This window comes from Oncorhynchus tshawytscha, linkage group LG16 (assembly GCF_018296145.1).
Source record: "Oncorhynchus tshawytscha isolate Ot180627B linkage group LG16, Otsh_v2.0, whole genome shotgun sequence".
NCBI classification, from domain to species: Eukaryota; Metazoa; Chordata; class Actinopteri; order Salmoniformes; family Salmonidae; genus Oncorhynchus; species Oncorhynchus tshawytscha.
In genome coordinates this window covers 29,780,012-29,802,555 of record NC_056444.1, presented here as the reverse complement: position 1 = coordinate 29,802,555, position 22,544 = coordinate 29,780,012, and the positions used below count along the sequence as shown (strand labels likewise).

Sequence of the window (22,544 nt, the reverse complement as noted above, 5' to 3'; positions counted from 1 at the left end):
GACCCCGCCCGGTGCAACTGGGTACTGGACTTCCTAACTGGCCGCTCCCAGGTGGTGAGGGTAGGTAACAACATCTCCACCCCGCTGATCCTCGACACTTGGGCCCCACAAGGGTGCTTTCTGAGCCTTCTCCTGTACTCCCTGCTCACCCACGACTGCGTGGCCTTGCACGCCTCCAACTCAATCATCAAGTTTGTGGACGACATTACAATGGTAGGCTTGATTACCAACAACGACGAGACGGCCTACAGGGAGGAGGTGAGGGCCCTCGGAGTGTGGTGTCAGGAAAGTAACCTCACACTCAACGTCAACAAAACAAAGGAGATGATCGTGGACTTCAGGAAACAGCAGAGGGAGCCCCCCCCTATACACATCGACGGGACAGTAGTGGAGAGGGTAGTAAGTTTTAAGTTCCTCGGGGTTCACATCACGGACAAACTGAATTGGTCCACTCACACAGACAACATCGTGAAGAAGGCGCAGCAGCGCCTCTTCAACCTCTGGAGGCTGAAGAAATTTGGCTTGTCACCAAAAACACTCACAAACTTTTACAGATGCACAATCGAGAGGATCCTGTCGGGCTGTATCACCGCCTGGTACGGCAACTGCTCCGGCCCACAACCGTAAGGCTCTCCAGAGGGTAGTGAGGTCTGCACAACGCATCACCAGGGGCAAACTACCTACCCTCCAGGACACCTACACCACCCGATGTCACAGGAAGGCCATAAAGATCATCAAGGACAACAACCACCCGAGCCACTGCCTGTTCACCCCGCTATCATCCAGAAGGCGAGGTCAGTACAGGTGCATCAAAGCAGGGACCGAGAGACTGAAAAACAGCTTCTATCTCAAGGACATCAGACTGTTAAACAGCCACCACTAACATTGAGTGGCTGCTGCCAACATACTGACTCAACTCCAGCCACTTTAATATTGGAAAAATGTATGTAAAAAATGCATGACTAGCCACTTTAAACAATGCCACTTAATATAATGTTTACATACCCTACATTACTCTTCTCATATGTATATACTGTACTCGATACCATTTACTACTTCTTGCCATCTTTATGTTATACATGTATCACTAGGCACTTTAAACAATTCCACTTTTATATGTTTAAATACCCTAAATTACTCATCTCATATGTATATACTGTACTCGATACCATCTACTGCATCTTGCCTATGCCGCTCTGTACCATCACTTTATGTACATATTCTTCATCCCTTTACACTTGTGTGTATAAGTTAGTAGTTGTGAATTGTTAGGTTAGATTACTCGTTGGTTATTACTGCATTGTCGAAACTAGAAGCACAAGCATTTCGCTACACTCGCATTTAACATCTGCTAACCATGTGTATGTGACAAATACATTTTGATTTGATTTGATTTGGAACTGTGTTGAGTTGTATTCACATCCACTGGTTCATTTCCTGAGCTTTCTCTCTCTCATTCGACGCTTCTGTCTTTGTCCAACAGCAGACAAGGTAGATAGATAAATTGTCAAAACGCCAACAAGAAAATGCACGTACATACCCTCACTTTTCCATGTTCAGTGCCCTGCTGCTGGGAGTCATTTCCGAAGCTGCAGCACACATGGCAGCTGTCACAGATATGAGAGACATGATCTGTAACAGGATGTTCTGTTCTAGAGGCCTTTTTTATTTTCACAGTTCCTTGCCTTCTGCAGGTGTGAGAAGTCTCAAGAAATGCTGAAACGCATTGTAATAGAACACACAGTGGCAATAAGCATAGCATGAGCTTTGCTCTTTAAGTTGAACCTGTGAGTACATTCAACAGAAACAGGCATCAGAAATCAAGCTAATTTAACAGACAGAAAATGCATTTGTACAGCTATTTCACACAAAATAGCAGGATTATATCACCCAATAATTCTTTACCAGTCACCCATGTAGCCTAATACCAGGTCCAGGTCAGATGAAGCCGACATGCTTATAATTTAAACACTTCATTATAGCTTTCCTAATAATCATATTTACCTGTACATTATCCATAATGTAATGTTATCTCATCTTCTGATGAGGAGTAAGAGATATCGGACCAATGTGCAGCGTTGGAAGTGTCCATTTTAATATGTAAATCTGAACACTACAAAATACAAAATAACAAAGTGAAAGAACGACACAAATGAAACAGTCCCGTGTGGCACAAACACAGACACGGGAAAATAATCACCCACAACTCAAAAGTGAAACCAGGCTACCTAAGTATGGTTCTCAATCAGGGACAACGATTGACAGCTGCCTCTGATTGAGAACCATACCAGGCCAAACACAGAAATCCCAAAACATAGAAAAAGGAACATAGACAACCCACCCAACTCACGCCCTGACCATACTAAAACAAAGACATAACAAAAGAACTAAGGTCAGAACGTGACAAAATTAAACAAAATCTTATTTTTTAACCGGCACATCTCAGTCTACTTGTTGTGCTGTTCAGGACCTTTCATAACTTCAAAATGGCGCCGTCCATACGGATGGGCTGTGCCATCCGGATTACACTAGGAACTGAATATATTTCCCAAATTACTTGTTTTAACCCTAGAATATGTAATTGGGTTGCATACTGAACCGTGTAGTCTGTTTTGAAGGACAAAGGCTGCACGCTATGCTATGGCTAATGCTAACTTGTCATACTCAGCTTGTCAGATTTAGCGAGACAGTCGGCAAGCTAACTATTTAAGATCACCATTCCATCAGAAATCATGTCTTATCGATAATAATATATTATCGGGATGTACGTTGCTCAACAAATCCGTTCTTATCTTTCGTTTACATGTCTTTCTTGATGAATGCCTAGCTCTGGTCCATCGCGTGAAGACAATCCGTTGTCCCCGTGCTCTGTCGCTTTCCACGTCCTTTCGTGGAGGATTTCTTGACTGCGTACCAAGACTCCGAACCTCATGTCCACTAGATGCATCAAACTCTTTGCATTCCGGTGGAAGTCATTCATTTTCAATGGAACAGGCCGCAACGGGTGCACTCTGTGTACACATGCGTTAAATATTTGACTGTTTTTTTACCTTTATTTAATTAGGCAGTAAGAACAAGTAAGTTAAGAACAAATTTTTATTTACAATGACGGCCTACCCCGGCCTAACCCGGGAGGAAGCTGAACCAATTGCACTACAGACCCTGGAAACGAACCAGGGTCTGTAGTGACGCCTCTAGCACTGAGATGCAGTGTCTTAGACCACTGTGCAGTGGTACAAACGGAGGTACACACCGACTCCAACTAGCTAGCTTTTAGCAAGTTAAAAAAGTGGAGCACGTGCATCAAATCAAATTGTATTGGTCACGCACACATGGTTAGCAGATGTTGATGTGAGTGTAGCGAAATGCTTGTGCCTCTAGTTCCGACAGTGCAGTAATATCTAACAAATAATCTAACAGTTCCACAACAACTACCTAATACACACAAATCTAAGTAAAGGGACGGAATAAGAATATAAATATATGGATGAGCGATGACCGAGCGGCATAGGAAAGAGGCAATAGATGGTATAAAAACACAGTATATACATATGGAATAAGTAATGCAAGATATGTAAACCTTATTAAAGTGGCATTATTAAAGTGACTAGTGTTCCATTTATTAAAGTGGCCAGTGATTTTGAGTCTGTATGTAGGCAGCAGCCTCTCTGTGTTAGTGACGGCTGTTTAACAGTCTGTTGGCTTTGAGATAGAAGTTGTTTCTCAGTCTCTCGGTCCCAGCTTTGATGCACCTGTACTGACCTCACCTCCTGGATGGTAGCGGGGTGAACAGGCAGTGGCTCGGGTGGTTGATGTTCTTGATAATCTTTTTGACCTTCCTGTGACAGCGGGTGCTGTAGGTGTCCTGTACAGAAGATGTGGGCTAGACATCCAGAAAACAAAGGGGGCATAACTCTGGCCAAATGCTATGCAACACCCAAGGACGTACAGTACCAGTCAAAAGTTTGGACACACCTACTCATTCAAGGTTTTTTTAGTGAAGACATCAAATAACACATGGAATCATGTAGTACCCAAAAAAGAAAGTGTTAAACAATCAAAATATATTTTAGATTCTTCAAAGTAGCCACCTTTTGCCTTGATGACAGCTTTGCACGTTCTTGGTATTCTCTCAACCAGCTTCATGACATAGTCACCTAGAATGCATTTCAATTAACAGGTATGCCTTGTTAAAAGTTACTTTTGTGGAATTTCTTTCCTTAATGCGTTTGAGCCAATCAGTTGTGTTGTGACAAGGTAGGGGTGGTTTATATTTGGTAATAGACCAAGTCCATACTATGGCAAGAACAGCTCAAATAAGCAAAGAGAAACGACAGTCCATCATTACTTTAAGTAATGAAGGTCAGTCAATTTGGAAAATTTTGAGAACTTTTAAAGTTTCTTCAAGTGCAGTCGCAAAAACCATCAAGCGCTATGATGAAACTGGCTCTCATGAGGACCGCCACAGGAAAGGAAGACCCAGAGTTACCTCGGCTGCAGAGGATACGTTCATTAAAGTTACCAGCCTCAGAAATTGCAGCCCAAATAATGCTTTGCGGAGTTCAAGTAACAGACACATCTCAACGTTAACTGTTCAGAGGAGACTGAATCAGGTCTTCATGGTCGAATTGCTGTGAAAAAAACACTACCAAAGGACAACTATAATAAGAAGAAACTTTCTTGGAGATTTTTGGTTCCATCCGACGTGTCTTTGTGAGACGCAGAGTAGGTGAACGAATTATCTCCACATGTGTGGTTCCCACTGCGAAGCATGAGGGAGGAGGTGTGATGCTGTGGGGGTGCTTGCTTGTGACACTGTCTGTGATTTATTTAGATTTCAAGGCACACAACCAACATGGCTACCCCAGCAATGTTATATGCTTGATGCGCTGCAAGTCCCGCCTCTCCCATCTACTCTTTGGCTTTTATGAGCATATACTTACAGTATGTGGGTGATTGAAATAATGAGGTCCACAGTCCAGTCCAACTGGTGTCAGTAAAGCACCTTAAAGTTGGTTGCCAACTGCCATATAAAATCCACAGAAGAGGAATGAGGAGAGAGAACTAACTATACTGAGAAAAAACACAAATGCAACAATTTCAGTTCATATAAGTAAATCAGTCAATTGAAATAAATTAATTGGGCTCTAATCTATGGATTTCATATGACTGGGAATACAGATATGCATCTGTTGGTCACAGATACCTTGAAAAAAGGTAGGAGCATGGTTCAGAAAACCAGTCAGTATCTGGTGTATCCATCATTGCCTCATGCACTCTTTGCATAGAGTTGATCAGGCTGTTGATTGTGGCCTGTGGAATGTTGTCCCACTCTTCAATGGCTGTGCGAAGTTGCTGGATATGGGCAGGAACTGGAACACGCTGTTGTACACATTGGTCCAGAGCAGAGCCTGCTGGTTGTGCGGGATTGTTTGGTGTACACTTCTGTGTGGGTCACGGTTTTCCCATTTTCTTGGGTTTTGCTGGACTGTTTAAGTCCCCCATGTTTGGGGCATTTGTTTTGGTGTGTGCCCTGTGTTTCGTGGGGTTGGCATATGTTCACAGGTTTTTGTGCATTAAAAGGTATGGCACTACCCTGAACTCTCTGCTTCCTGCGCCTGACTTCTCACCCACGACACCCCGGACGTTACAGAACACACAATTTTGCATAAAGATCCAGCAACAAAAAAAAGGACCATGTGCATTTCAGGTAAAATAATCCAATGTTTATCTCCCAGGACAAATTAGCTAGCAACACAAAGCTAGCTAAATGTCCATGAATGTTTCATGTGTTTCGACCTGTTCCCAAATTAATATCGTTGGTCCACAGTTGGTTTTGATATAATAACCTGTGTGTCATGAACGGTTCTGGTGTGGTTGGACAAAATCAACATGCACACGATGGTGGAGGCACTTTGGTCAGCATGTTTGTTTCTTTTGAGCAATGTTCTGGATCTGAGCACAGAGTTTCTAAACCCTGAGGCTTCGCTAGCCAACCTCGCCATGACATTGCCTACAAGTGTGATCAGGGATTTCTTTTGGAGAAGCAGTTTTAGCCTTCAGTTTTAATCTTCAAGGTAAATGTCAAACATTTTGAACTTCATATTCATCATCTCCCAACATCAACATATGTGAAAATGGAGTGTTTCTATGTTTCTATGTAACAAATATAGAGGAAGATAAGTGTTTCCAATGACATCATCAACCAATTAGTAGGCAATGCCAACTCCTAAATGGTTCAAATCACACGATGCACACCGATGTCATTGGAAACGCTTATCTTTCTCTATTTCTTTTACTACAAAACATAGAAAGACGCAATTTTCACATGTTGCTGTTGAGGTGGTGCTGGAGATGATGAATATGAAGTTGAACATTTTTTACATTTCCCTTTCATACTGTACTGTCTTTTGATCTGAGTACCTTACCGAACATGAACACATTCGTGGCCATCTGATTGGTCCAGAAACCGATGCGTTGGGCCAGAACACACGTGGGTAATGCCAGAGAGGAAGAGGCAAAGAGAGGGGGATAACTCCAAAGATTACACGTTTGCTAGCATAATGGAAGGAAGTGGGGGTTTATTCGAACGCCTTCAAATTCTCAGAAGGCAGTCGGCCCTTTGGCCCCCTCTTCTCCGCCTCCTCTTCACACATATCACAGGGATCTGGGCCTGTTCCAGAGAAAGCAGTGTATTGTTCCCTTTGGGCTCGTCAGACTCATTAAAGGTAAAAAAGGATTCTGCCTGTCCGTGTTGAGTAATCGCAGTCCTGGCGTCTGAAGTTATTTTAGGTCATAAGAGACGGTAGAGGCAACATTATGTACAAAATACATTTTCAATTTTTTTTTTACTAAATACGCTAATAAATGAACAAAAAAACACAATCGGTTGGGGACACGTAAAACCTTCTACTTCGGCAGCATTTTAATAAAAATAAATAATCAAAAATCAACAAATCTTTTTTAATTCTGGCCAATTTAGTGGATAATGTGGAGAAGTGGCGGTTAGAAAATGTGTCATTAGATACTCTGATTGGTTAGAGACAATCCAATTGCTGATGGCTTTGTTTTGTACAACACCCCTCATTCCTCGCGGCACTACAGACAACTTCAATGAGTCTCAGACTAAAGTATGTAGCGAACAACAGTGCAGCGGCAGAATTTAGTGTGAGTCGCCAGGCCCCCATTTTGTTTAGCTACCCCAAAAAATTATGAAATAAATAGCAAATTAAGTCATATAATCTAAATCTTTAACTCACCAAAGTAAAGACGTTGAGTGCTGGATAACCTTTCTTTGTATGCACAGGGTGTAATTTCTCCAAAATACTAAATGAATGACAATCCATAGAATTAGCATACTTAATAATTATAGTAGGATCTCTATGCGACCAGACTCTTTGGCCCCTGCATATCTAAGGACCAGACGGTTGCGTGGACTAGAGCTAGTTTGGCGGTATACAAAGTGCTCAAAAGTCGTTGACACCCAAATCCAAAATTAAGAAGATTGGCTCATTCGTAGCTGTTCTAGGTCATTTAATGTGCAGTAAATAACATTCCCTGTCTGTGCTGTGTTTCAGGGGTAGCGCCACTTCGGACAGCACGGGGTGCCCTGCCTCTCTCACCTGGCCAGACCCACTGGCTCTCTACGGACCCCTGCTGCCCCTGCTACCTGGATACAGACCAGACATAGCAGCTTCTTCAACAAGCGTAAGTACTGGTGTTCCCGAACTCTGAAGAGTTGATAGAGTACCTATATTAAAGCATATCTATTATTTTCATGTTAACTCATTGTCATTATCAGCCAAGCTCTTATGTCAAATGCTTATTTTTTTTATCAACAGAACACACTTCCTTTCCACATTACTCTATCAAGTGAAGAAATTGATTCATTCTAATATTAGCTGACATCAGCTCTGATACAGTATGTGCTCAACCCTCACTATAATGGTGCTGTTATTCACAATGCGAATCATCCTGACTCTGGTCTACGACTTGAACCTCTCGATACTGCCCCAGTATTACCAGAGACGGCACTATTTGGTATTTTATTAGGATCCCCATTGGCTGTTGCAAAAGCAGCAGCTAATCTTCCTAATCTTCCAGAAGCTAATCTTCCTGTTTAAAAACATGAAACATAATACAGAAGGACATAATACAGAACATCATTAAACAAGAACAGCTCAAGGACAGAACTACATACATTTTTAAAAAGTCACACGTAGCCTACATATCAATGCATACACACAAACTATCTAGGTCAAATAGGGGAGAGGTGTTGTGCCATGAGGTGTTGCTTTATCTGTTTTTTGAAACCAGGTTTGCAGTTTATTTGTGCAGTATGAGATGGAAGGAAGCTCCGTGCACTATAATATAGACCAGGGATGGGCAACCCCTCCTCCCCCAGCAAGAAATACTGCTGATGCACAATAAAATAATTGCACCATGTATATTCTACTAGTCTGACGCTAAACAGTAAGTTGAGACCCCGAGACTGAGTTCAGAGAAATTGATCCGCAGGCCTGCAAGAGGCCAGTTGCCCATCCCTGACATAGACATATCTACTTGAGCATTTCAATAGGACACATTAAAAAAGGCCCGAGCCAAGTGAGACTTAATCACAGTGGGTGAACCTGTCAAACGGAGAGCTTCCATTGGTGTGTGTCTGTCAGCTCAACTCAGCACAACACAGGCAGGCAGCCCACTCTCTCTTTCAGCTTCTCTCTGAGATAATTACCCATGCTTCGTCTGTCACCACCAGCTCTGTCTCAGCCTATGCAAGAAAACCCAAACATACACCCAACGTTCCTGACTTTATTAACCTGCCACCTTCAGTTGACACTCTCTCTGCATTATATTTCTATTTATACATACTCAAGACAAGTTGCTACTTTAATTGCGTTGCATCTCCAGACTTATTATTGGAAATTATATGCCTCTTAAATAGTTGAGAAACTGCTTTGGTGTGTATTATGATGTTTCAGCATACTTTTTAAAGATTTTGCTGGCAAATGATTCTTTAGCAATGGGTTTTCAAAACTGACTGACATCCTGTTGAATTGTTTTGGGAAGACTTCTTTAGTTATTTTTTGATATGGAAAGGTACACTTTTCCAAGAGATGTCGAATGCCAGAATTGTCACTAGATTCTATGTTAACTTAAGTGTGTGATCTTTAGCACAAGGAAGGCTAAGACTAATCTGATGAGATGCTATGTACTACACTGAACAAAAATATAAATGCAACATGCAACAATTTCTAAGATTCTACTGAGTTACAGTTCTTATAAGTAAATCAGTCAATTGAAATAAATGAATTGGGACCTAATCTATGAATTAGTCATTATTCCCATGACTGTGAATACAGATACAGTATACATCTGTTGGTCACAGATACCTTAAGAAAATAGTAGGGCGTAGATCAGAAAACCAGTCAATGCCTAATGAGTATGGAGGCCATGGAAGAACTGGGACATTATCAGCTTCAAGGACTTGTATACAGATCCTTGCGACATGGGGCTGTGCATTATCATGCTGAAACATGAGGTGATGGTGGTGGATAAATGGCACGACAATGGGCCTCAGGATCTCGTCACGGTATCTCTGTATATTCAAATTGCCATCGATAAAATGAAATTGTTTCTGTTGTCCGTAGCTTATGCATGTCCATACCATAACCCCATCGCCACCATGGGGCACTCTGTTCACAACGTTGACATCAGTAGACTGCTCGCCCACACACACTGTCTGCCATCTGCCCAGTACAGTTGAAACAGGGATTCTTCCGTGATGAGTACACTTCTCCAGCGTGCCAGTGGCCATTGAAGGTGAGCATTTGCCCACTGAAGTCTGTTACAATGCCAAACTGCAGTCAGGTCAAGACCCTGGTTAGGACAACGAGCAGGCAGGTGAGCTTCCCTGGTTTCTGACAGTTTATGCAAAAAGTCTTCGGTTGTGCAAACCCACAGGTTTATCAGCTGTCCGGGTGGCTGGTCTCAGACAATCCTGCAGGTGAAGAAGCGGGATGTGGAGGTCCTGGGCTGGCGTGGTTACACGTGGTATGCTGTTGTGAGGCCGGTTGGACGTACTTCTGAAACAACGTCGGAGGCGGCTTATGGTAGCGAAATTAACATTCTCTGGCAACAGCTCTGCGGACATTTCTGCAGTCAGCATGCCAATTACACACTCCCTCAACTTGAGACATCTGTGGCATTGTGTTGTGAAAACTGCACATTTTAGTGGCCTTTTATTGTCCCCCGCACAAGGTGCACCTGTGTAATTATCATGCAGTTTAATCAGCTTCTTGATATGCTACACCTGTCAGGTGAATGGATTATCTTGGAAAAGGAGAAATGCTCACTGACAGGGATTACACAAATGTGTGCAGAACATTTGAGAGGAAATAAGCTTTTTGTGTGTATGGAACATTTCTGGGATCTTTTTTTACTTCAGCTCATGAAACTTGAAACCAACACTTTACGTGTTACGTTTTATATTTTTGTTCAGTGTAATGTGAAAGATGAGTGAAATTATTGGGCCAAGTAGAACTCGGTTGTCTCTCTGCCTGACGCCAAATGTTCTAATAGCTGGTCATGGCAGCCTAGCCCAGGATTATTACTACTGCTAATGAAAGAGATGCTGGGCCGCCTGACTGACTCGCTGATTGATTGACTGACTGGCTGGCTGACTGGTGGCACAGCAGATATGGCTGCTGAATCTAATGAATGTGTCAGACATGTCTGATATGAGCATCTGAGTGGCCAGCTTCACTGACTGGGCGTGTACAGGGAGTCAAGAGAGAACAGAAAACAGGGTCCCTATGCTTGTATACGGTGTCCATGTAAGACATTTTGTGAAAAGGCCATGCTCTGTTAGATCACAGAGTGATTCATTTTTTAAGACTCATTTGTGTTCTATAGGCTCTTTTGCCTGAGGGCTTGGTTCTTTTGAAGATACTATTTTCACTAGGTCATGACAAATTGTTGGAGATGAGCTGGAGTTTTAGTTTTATACTCACTCAGAACTCTGTTCAGACCTCTTTGATTGTATTTTGTCTGTGAACAAACTGTTTAGATATGCAGTACGCCTGTTTACTGCTTTAGTCTGTGTCCAATTTGAAGACTTCTAGCATAGAATTCTCATAGCCATGAGCAAAGTAAGGCAAAATAAAGTGTGTGTACTGTAGGAGAGGGAAGCGTGGCTTGTTGTTCTTTTCATGCCTTTCAACTTTTTTTGTGTGCCTCATTCCTTTTGTGACATAACTGGCATCTGTTGTAGCGTGGTTGTGCCAATATATAGGAGAGATGGAGGGAAGGGATAAAGGTTATGGGTGTGTACAGGCCTAAAGGAGACTGTGGAAGCATTCTAAGCTGCTAGCATATGCTACACAGTTTTTGTATGGGTTTGTACAGGCCTAAAGGAGACTGTGGAAGCATTCTAAGCTGCTAGCATATGCTACACAGTTTTTGTATGGGTGTGTACAGGCCTAAAGGAGACTGTGGAAGCATTCTAAGCTGCTAGCATATGCTACACAGTTTTTGTATGGGTGTGTACAGGCCTAAAGGAGACTGTGGAAGCATTCTAAGCTGCTAGCATATGCTACACAGTTTTTGTATGGGTGTGTACAGGCCTAAAGGAGACTGTGGAAGCATTCTAAGCTGCTAGCATATGCTATGGGTGTGTACATGTCACACCCTGACCAGTTTTTTGTATGGATGTGTACAGGCCTAAAGGAGACTGTGGACTGTGTGTTTGTGGGTGAGCATTCTGAAGCTGCTATTTTGGTCCGACTCTCCTTCACCAAAAGAGAACCGTTACAGTACAGGCCTAAAGGAGACTGTGGAAGCATGCTGCTGCTAGCATATGCTACAGGCCTAAAGGAGACTGTGGAAGCATTCTAAGCTGCTAGCATATGCTACACAGTTTTTGAATGGGTGTGTACAGGCCTAAAGGAGACTGTGGAAGCATTCTAAGCTGCTAGCATATGCTACACAGTTTTTGTATGGATGTGTACAGGCCTAAAGGAGACTGTGGAAGCATTCTACAGTTTTTGCTGCTACAGCATATGCTACACAGTTTTTGTATGGTGTGTACAGGCCTAAAGGAGACTGTGGAAGCATTCTAAGCTGCTAGCATATGCTACACAGTTTTTGTATGGGTGTGTACAGGCCTAAAGGAGACTGTGGAAGCATTCTAAGCTGCTAGCATATGCTACACAGTTTTTGTATGGGTGTGTACAGGCCTAAAGGAGACTGTGGAAGCATTCTAAGCTGCTAGCATATGCTACACAGTTTTTGTATGGGTGTGTACAGGCCTAAAGGAGACTGTGGAAGCATTCTAAGCTGCTAGCATATGCTACACAGTTTTTTGATTGACCAGTATTATCACTCTAGAATGGATTCATTTCAACACTGTCTATAGTATCTACAGCACCTTTAAGAATGTATTCACACCCCTTGACTTTTTCCACAATTTGTTGTGTTACAGCATGCATTTAAAATGGATTAGATGTAGACATTTTGTCACTGGCCTACACACAATACCCCATAATGTCAAAGTGGAATGTTTTTCAAAATGTTTACAAATTAATTAAAAATTCAAAGCTGAAATCTCTTGAGTCAATAAGTATGTAATCACAGTGTTATGTCAAGGCTAAATAAGTTCAGGAGTAAAAATGTGCTTTAACAAGTCACATAAGTTGTATGAACTCACTCTTTGTGAAATAATAGTGTTTAACTTGATTTTTGAATGACTACCTCATCTCTGTACCCCACACATACAATTATCTGTAAGGTCCCTCAGTCAAGCAGTGAATTGCAAACACAGATTCAAACACATTGGTTTTCCAATGCCTCGCTAAGAAGGGCACATATTGGTAGCAGACATCGAATATCCCCTTAAGCATGGTGAAGTTATTAATTATACTTTGGATGGTTTATCAATACATTTACTACAAAGATACAGACGTCCTGCCTACCTCGGTTGCAGGAGAGGAAGGAAACCACTCAGGGATTTCACCATGAGGCCAATTGTGACTTTAAAACAGTTACAGAGTTGAATGGCTGTAATAGGAGAACTCAGGATGGTTAACAACATTGTAGTTACTCCACAATCAGGGTGGGAAATTAACTTTTTGGTCCACCAACCACTGTGAAGGGTAGATTTAAAAAAAAAAATCTACCAGACAATTATTTTTTCCTCCATAATTGTACAAATTATTTATTTTTAAATGGATGAGCATGCTTTCTGTTTCAAAAACAACAAATATGTTACTAGTAAGAAGTAAATGGGTATATTGCTTAATTTCATTTCATTTTTGTGACCTGTGTCTATTAACCATTGTATGTTCAAATAAATAAAAACAGATCAATCTCAGACTGAAATGTTTTCCTAGCAGCAGACAGTTGCAGCAAACTCAAATTAACTTTGAAAACAACCTAGCATGTGAACAAAACGAGGTAACTGGCCAAGATACAGGACAAAGTCAGACTTTTTTTGTAATATTTCTTGTCAATTCGACTAACTTCTACATGTGGGCTTTGGATAAAAACATCTGTTCCCAAATGCTCTGTGTGACCACCCACCACAGTGGCTGGTGAAATCTACATTCTTACCCGCAAATAACAAAATCTACCTGCATGTGGCGTCACAAGTAGGGGCGAGCCGGGACGAAAGTAACCCGCCCACATTCTCAGATAAGATAGGAGCTAGAATGAAATAGTGACGTCAGCATATTCCTAATGCGGAGGAGTTCCCTGCAAAAAAACAGCCAGTCCAACCATGTTTTGCCAAGTTATCAACTAAAAAAAAAGTTGCCCGGAATCGCCCGGAATTGCTTTCAATTGTGGAGTTGTTTAATAAGGTTCCAAACATATGCCATTTTCTTAACCCATCTAGTGAATAAATTACTGCATAGGTTTCAAGTACCATGCTAGCTAGTCTTGGGTGTTATCCTGGGAGACGTTACAGGAGAGACTGGTGGGACAAAGGTATTAGCTGGGTATACAGAAGATAGCCCTATTTGGTAACAGACCAAGTCCATATTATGGCAAGAACAGCTCAAATAAGCAAAAAGAAACGACAGTACATCATTACTTTAAGACATTAAGGTCAGTAAATCCGGAACATTTGTGCAGTCGCGAAAACCATCAAGTGCAATGATGAAACTGGCTCTCATGAGGACCGTCACAGGAATGGAAGACCCAGAGTGACCTCTGCTGCAGAGGATAAGTTCATTAAAGTTACCAGTGTTAGGTTCTAATTCTCAGAGTCAAAAACTCAATGGACACTATGAAAGCTAAACCAAGTTTATTCTTCCCAGAGGGTCAATACAGCTGTACTAGACAATGACATTTCACACAAGCACTGATATTTAACCCTTCCTCCTAGGCCGAGTCTCCTGATACACATCTGAACAGCCAATGCATCTCTGTTGCTAGACAGAACCTTAGTGATATCTGTTCTTCCTCACTTCATCTGACCTGGCCTCTGTGGTCACTATTCCCCAAATCAAGGCTATCATGGTGCCTAGTACCAGACTGTGTCTCTTCTCCTCCCAGAGGATCCCTGATGGCTAACAATAAAAATCATATCTTGACATAAGGTCATGTATAACATTTACATTATCTCCCTCAGTGACATAAGTATATTTCATATTCTCAGAACCCAACACCAGCCTCAGAAATTGCAGCCCAATAAATGCATCCCAGAGTTCCAGTAACAGACACATCTCAACATCAACTGTTCAGAGGAGACTGTGTGAATCAGGCCTTCATGGTTGAATTGCAGCAAAGAAACCACTACTAAATGACACCAATAAGAAGACTTGCTTGGGCCAAGAAACACGAGCAATGGACATTAGACCGGTGTAAATCTGTCCTTTGTTCTGGAGTCCAAATTTGGGATTTTGGTTCCAACCAACGTATCTTTGTGAGATGCGGTGTGGGTGAACGGATGATCTCTGCATGTGTATTTCCCACTGTGAAGCATGGAGGTGTGATGGTGTGGGGTGCTTTGCTGGTGACATTGTCAGTAATTTATTTAGAATTCAAGGCACACTTAACCAGCATGGCTTCCACAGCAATCTGCAGCGATCTGCCATCACATCTGGTTTGGGCTTAGTGGGACTATTATTTGTTTTTCAACAGGACAATGATCCAACACACTTCCAGGCCGTGTAAGGGCAACATTTTTTTACCAATAATTAAAGTGATTGAGTGCTGCATCATATGACCTGGCCTCTACAATCCCCCGACCTCAACCAAATTGAGATGGTTTGGGATGAGTCGGACCGCAGAGTGAAGGAAAAGTAGCCAATAAGTGCTCAGCATATATGGGAACTCCTTCAAGACTGTTGGAAAAGCATTACAGGTGAAGCTGGTTGAGAGAATGCCAAGAATGTGCAAAGCTGTCATCAAGGCAAAGGGTGACTATTTGAAAAATCTCAAATATAAAATCTATTTTGATTTAGCCATTTTTGGTTACTACATGATTCCATATGTGTTATTTCATAGTTGTGATGTCTTCACTATTATTCTGCAATGTAGAAAATAGTTAAAATAAAAACCCTTGAATGAGTAGGTGTTCTAAAACTTTTGACTGGTGGTATATCTAGAGGTTATTAACATTCTGTCAAGCCTTGGAAATGTGATAAACCTGATGAGTTTGCCTTGTGAAGATATACAGGTATATTTTTTTATTCTATCAAGACACGAGGAGTGTGCATGACAAGGACAGCTGGAGCACACCTGATTGGTAGGGCTAAGCATGAATAGTCATTCTAAATGGTGAGAAAGATATCCTACTACATTCTCATTAGTGAGATGAGAACATTATGGTTGATATAGGTATTATGTGACCTATTTTAGTCTTATAATATTGCAAAATATGGTGGTTGTACAACATTGTGATGTTGATGCATGGTGAATTTACATAAATGTAGAACCTTTATGAATTATTAAAATCGCCGAAAGCATGAAATGATGGATGATGACACGTTTGTTGAAAGTAACAAGCGTTACAAACCAGAAACATGGAGATACACTATATAAACACCAAAGTTTGTGGACACCCCTTCAAATTAGTGGATTAGACTATTTCAGCCACATCTGTTGCTGACAATTGTATAAAATTGAGTACACAGCCTTGCAATCTCCATAGACAAACAGTGACAGTAGAATGGCCTTACTGAAGAGCTCAGTGACTTTCAATGTGGCACCGTCATAGGATGCCACCTTTCCAACAAGTGAGTTTGTCAAATTTCGGCCGTGCTAGAGCTGCCCCGGTCAACTGTAAGTGCTGTTATTGTGAAGTGGAAACGTCTAGGAACAGCGATGGATCAGTCACAAAGTGGTAGGCCACACAAGCTCACAGAATAGGACTGCCCAGTGCTGAAGCGCGTAGTGTATAAAAATCGTCTGTCCTCGGTTGCAACACTCACTACCGAGTTCCAAACAGCCTCTGGAAGCAACGTCAGCACAATAACTGTTTGTCTGGAACTTCATGAAATGGGTTTCCAGTCGGACACAAGCCAAGATCACCATCCGCAATGCCAAGCACCAGCTGTAGTGGTGTAAAGCTCGCCGCCATTGGACTCAGGAGCAGTGGAAACCTGTTCTTTGGAATGATGAATCACGCTTCACCATCTGGCAGTCCGACGGAGGAGTCTGGGTTTGGCGGATGCCAACAGAACGCTATCTGCCAGGAGGACGCTATCTGCCCCAATGCATAGTGCCAACTGTAAAGTCTGGGACTGTTTTTCAAGGTTCGGGCCCCTTAGTTTCAGTGCAATGAAATTTTAACGCTACAGCATACAATGACATTCTAGATGATTCTGTACTTCCAACTTTGTGGCAACAATTTGGGGAAGGCCCTTACTTGTTTCAGCATGACAATGCCACCATGCACAAAGCGAGGTCCATACAGAAATGGTTTGTCGATCGGTGTGGAAGAACTTGACTAGCCTGCACAGAGCCCTAACATCAACTCCATCGAACATCTTTGGGGTGAATTGGAAAGCTGACTGCGAGCCAGGCCTAATCGCCCAACATCAAAGCCCAACCTCACTAATGCTCTTGTGGCTGAATGTTATAGCAACATATTAATGACCATGATTTTGGAATGAGATGTTCAACGAGCAGGTGTCCGCATACGTTTGGTCATTTCTTTTTCAGCTCATGAAATGTTGCGTTTTATATTTTTTGTTCAGTGGATATAGCAGACGCAGTAGTCTAAGGATTAAGAAATGCATGTCAGTGTTGTAGCATGCTGCCGGCATATCATTCTCTCTGGGGCCTAAGCTTCTCCCCCTTTCTTTAGATCATTTTCTTTTCAATGGTGGACACCTAAGCCTATTGGTCTGTGCATGCAATGTCCTGATGCATTTAGTGCTCAAATCTCTGACAGCTGAACTGTGAGGTGGACAATTATTATTTTAGGAAATGAAAAAACAATTAAACAATAGGCTATAGAGTTTTGCAAATGCTGCACAAGGAATAGTGTTTTTGTTATTTGTTATAGGCTGTTTTTAAAGATGTAGATGCCGTTCATTTGACCAATATCCCTTGTTTATTGATGGTGCTTACTGGATGGGTGGATGCCCTAATGCCTATGGAGTACTGGTAAATTTATCATATGTCCAATACATTTTTATCTTCCTACTCCTAACGGAAACCCTGATATAGATATATAGTATAGAATACAGTAGGCTACAAAATGTACTTTCCAGTGACACTGACTCACCCAATGATGAAGACAAACTCTCTTTTCAGACGTATCCTCACAGCAAGGACACTAGAATTAGCCTCAAGCAATGTTTGGCTTATTGACAGTGTTTTGTTTCTTTGCTGTAGTACAAAGCCTCATTAAATGCTCAAGCACACTCGTTACATCTCCCTTCTCATGCTTTAATGAACTCATAATCAAATCTCAGAGCGGCACCGAGCATCTCCTCCTGAATCCTCGAGAACCAAGCAAACTGGCTGAAATGAGCTTTTCTTTTACAAAAACAAGCCAGCATTCTCTCTCACTGAGTAATACCGGGTGTTTGTTTGCTGAAATTCAGTGCGCTCCAGCAGGTTTGATTAGTTCATGACTGTAGCTGCAGATTGTATTTTCGGGGCTCTTGTGTTGGAGGTCGATCCCAGCCGTGTTGCAGAGAGATTTGTTTACAGCAGCAACACCAGCAGCACGACAGACCCTGCGAAAAACAGATTTGTACTTGCAAATGTGTTTCCAAATGGTAATATTATGCTGTCTGTTCAGACATTCAGGTGGTTGAGGGGACAAGGAGGGCCTGTAGCGAATTTAAAACTGAAGTTATTTTTTATTTCTTTTTTTGTCTAGACAAGTAGAGCTACATTTAAAGAAGAAATTCAATATATTTCAAACTCTTTAGCCTTGTTGTAATTTTCTATTCCTAGAGATCGTATTAACGCCACAACAGCGGTCACAAGTCATGAAGTCAGACAAATTCCATGTGACCGTTTAGTCACGGTAAATAGGCTCCTCCAAGCTCTGATGCTGCTGATGGTCATTAGTAGCCTACCAAACTTGCTAGTGCACTCTATTGTCCCTCTATATCACTCTGACATCAATGCAAATGTAATCAGAAATCTAATCAAACACTACATGAGGGCCCATGAGCTCATGTTGCGCAACATTTCTATAGGTTATGTAATTGCGGGAGAAAACAGGGTGATGTCCACTAATAAAAAGAGGAGGATCCCATCAGCTTTTTATAGGCTAGGCCTACTATATTTATTACTCAACTTTCCTAATGTTAATCACGTTGTTTATCGTTATGATAGGAGTATAGCCTACCTGGCTGTCATGAAGATAAACCACCGGAAAAGCATCCTCCATTTGCTTTTTATTGCATTTTCTTCCCACTGCCCCTGTTTCAAGACAGGTGCATGATAATGGTCCATTCTAAATCAAAACTAATTTCACACACATATAATATTTAGTATATGTAAAGATGAGATTAAATCAAGAATAGTCTGATGGGTGACAATGTTAGCCTATCACTTGTGAATGATGCCCAGCAGAAGAAACTGCCTTTTTTTTGTTAATTTTTCTAATGATAGTCTCACACCTCATGTAGCCTAGCCTATAGGCCTATATGTTTTGATAAGGTTTGTATCACAACTAAAGTGGACAAAAAAACTTTTCAAAATGAAGCACATTAATCCACTTTACAAGGGGTGCAGAGCCTAACTGGTATATATACGCAGCACGTGAGTTTCAAGTTCAGAGAAGATCATTTTCACCGTAAAAATGCACCTTTTATAATAAAAGCATTTACATGCATAATCGCATTTGCGTTCAATTTTGATAATGTTTTTCTGCTAATGGAACATTTGAGCTTATAGCCTTCTGCCGTGTACACATTACTGAGCTTATAATGTGAAGAAATAGCCTAATAATGTATCAACAATTTCAGCTAAATGTTCTGATCTGTTGTGTCAGCCACATTATCAACAAAAACAAATTACGCAGTGGTTGTATTAATTTGGGATCTATTGAATCCTACAACTGTCCCAGACTATGTTTGGAATATTTATTTCTCGCACAGAATAGAATAGGTCGACTTTTGTAATATGGGGAATAGGAGATTGACATAGGCTAGTGCTTTTGCTGTTCATTAGGCCTCCTCATCTTGTTGGCTGATGAAAAGTAAATGTGGACAGTTCTTCCAATATCTTCAAAATGCACCTTGGAATTGGATCCGTCTGATTGAGAGGTGCTAATGGAGTGTGCAGCACTCAGGGAGAAGGGCACAACGCAGCACTCCGGGTCAGAGCGGCCACTGGTTGCAAAAGGCATGGATTTTTTGGGGTGCATTACAGCCACAAAGGGGATGCAGCTGGGAAATTCAAGGCATTATCAAGTGCTTGTCAAATTGTGAATGAGAGACTGATGAAGTGTGTACAGCCTGCGCAAAAAAACAACAAATCAGAAATCATGCCTTTCAAGCTACTTTTTTCAAATCATCATTAGAGTCTCATCATGCAGCCTTACAATGTATTAAAAATCTAAACATATAGTCCACCATTTGTAGAACAACTAAAGTTACATAACTATAAATTAAGCACATAGGAGTATCTATTTCTATGTTAACTGCTCAACACAGAATAGCCCATGTGTTCACTCCCTGAAATCGTTTGGAAAAAATGTCCTTTCTATTTTATTCAGCTTTGTTCAATTGTATTCTTCATACTATAAAATAATATCAAATAATGCCATGGAATAATAAGCAAATCTTGTCTACTAAATGAACTAGTGTAGCCCACAGCCATTTAGCATAGCCAGATCAGGACCTAACATAAGGACAACTCAGAGATTGCTATTCTGTTCTTCTGAAATAGACTACATTTTCTTCATATCATATTTCTTTAGACCTATCTGAAATAAATAATGGATTTATTGTGAAGGTGTAGGCTATATTACATGGATTTATTAGACTTTTTCAAATGTAGATGTTCCAAAGGTCTGCATCAGTGGCCTGTAGGCTGTGTGTGGAAGCCAGGAGATGCTAAATGTGTTCATGTTAATTAATAGTCAATTACTGTGAGACTGACAGTTATTTGCTTGACAATCACCGGCTGATGACATTTCGTGACTGCCACAGCCCCATACACATGCAGATCTCTGTGACATTTTGTGACTGCCACAGCCCCATACACATGCAGATCTCTGTGACATAGGGCTATATAAGCTGGGTTCTGTGTGCCATTGGATACTCGTCATCAGTATCCTACAGGTAACCAGACGTCTAGTTTATTCACTGGATATTTAGCTTTCGATATTCTAAACATAGAGGGATGAGAAAACACATACTGCGTTGAGGTTGCCAGATTGGTCAGATTTCCCAATTAAATCCCCCTTTTGGTGTGTTATCATTGCAATGACAGCAGAGGAGCTTTGGAGGGGAGTTCTGGCGGAGACTGGCGCCGGAGCTCGGAAGGGTCGAGGGAAGAGGACCAAGAGGAAGATGAAGAAAAATCTGAACTGAGGCCAGAACATCGGAGAAGGTAAGATTGATATATTGGATAGATCTATTTAATTCATAGCTATTTATATATCCCTATAACTCAATAATGTTACTTTATGTTGGAGACGGAGAGTAAATCCAAACCCCTGAGAAAACCAACACAAGCATTGGTTGGTATCATGTTTCTTTCCATCTTTGATGCCAAAGCTGAATTCGAGTTTGTGTATCGATGGCTAAAGTTTGATCTGAATTTCATTCTTCTAATGGGCATTAAACAGGCACTGTGTAGACTATTCATCTGTTATCAGTATTATTTTATTAATTACACTCATTTATAATGTCTCTTATAAAAAGTGGAAATTAATCAGGTTATTTTATTGCTGACCTGTCTGCTACCCAGACGGTCTCCCTGTCTTTCTTCTCCGGCTTTGTTCAAATCCTTCAAACCCTACAGCTGTGACAAGATTGTGTAATCAGTGCCCTATTGGAAGAGAATAGGCGTGACTTCTCTTCCTATGTTCTTTTGATTTTTGGCTGCACCTCGTCACAGTGGTTGAAGTGCTGTCTACTCCCCTCCTAATCAGTGCCCCATCTGTCCCGTCTGTCCTGGTCTCTCTGTAACGACTATTCTTCAGACAGTCTGTAAGGTAAAATAAAGTTGCTGCTTTGTTTCAGTTAGGATTGCAGTGGAGTTTAGAACAAAGCAATGCTCCTTCCTACCCTCTTTCTCTGTCAGGGCATCGGGGGGTTCCTGTGGCTGGGGTTGAACGCAGCCCATCCTGAAGAGTGGGGCCATACAGAACATGTCCTGCCGTGTGGAGTCGGAGCAACAGGAACTGCAGGGGGAGCTTCTGCGGCAGCGTGACGAATGAGATCGCAGGAGGAAGATGAGGGTGAAGAGGGAGCGAGGGTGGACTGGCATCAGTCTGGGGCCCCCTGACCCTGGACCCAACGGAGGTATGTGTGTGTGTGTATGTGTGTGTGTGTGTGTGTGTGTGTGTGTGTGTGTGTGTGTGTGTGTGTGTGTGTGTGTGTGTGTGTGTGTGTGTGTGTGTGTGTGTACCGCGTGCACACACTTTGAAGGTCCGTTTTGCCACCAAACATCAATCACTGTTACTGTATAGTGATATTACCTTAGATCAGATTGAATATTGTTGGTATATTATTGAAGCAAAGCAATCTGCATCCACCACACAGCGTCACCTCTGGCCTTGCTTTACTGGTAAAGGTTGTGAAACAGTAATGACAGTGTCATCCTCCAGCCAGGCATATTACAACACTGGGCCGTTCCTCACAGCATTTTGTCAGCATTCTATCTGCTGTGGTGATCAATACCCCTCTGGTAATCAATACCCCTGCTAGTGAAAAGGGCAGGTTGGGTCACTCTTTTCCTTCTGAAAGCTCCAAATGCCTGCAGCCTCCACGACGATGATTCTTTCAATTGCCGCACCACACGGTAAAAGCTCAGTCCACTGTCCGTACCGCTGTCTGGAAGGAGGGTAAATGTCATCTGGCTAGCAGGGTTTAAAACAAGAAACTGTAAACCAATGGAGCCTA

The 22,544-nt window shown here is 41.8% G+C and overlaps 1 long non-coding RNA gene across 1 annotated transcript in view; it reads left to right on the top strand.

The window, feature by feature from the left end:
- LOC112253442 overlaps positions 1–22,544 on the top strand; it is a 66,361-nt gene that overhangs the window by 3,255 nt on the left and 40,562 nt on the right. Inside the window, exons 2-4 of the long non-coding RNA XR_006079058.1 lie at positions 7,578–7,707; positions 20,908–21,027; positions 21,724–21,944. This is a non-coding gene — a long non-coding RNA (uncharacterized LOC112253442). The remainder of the gene's footprint in view (positions 1–7,577; positions 7,708–20,907; positions 21,028–21,723; positions 21,945–22,544) is intronic.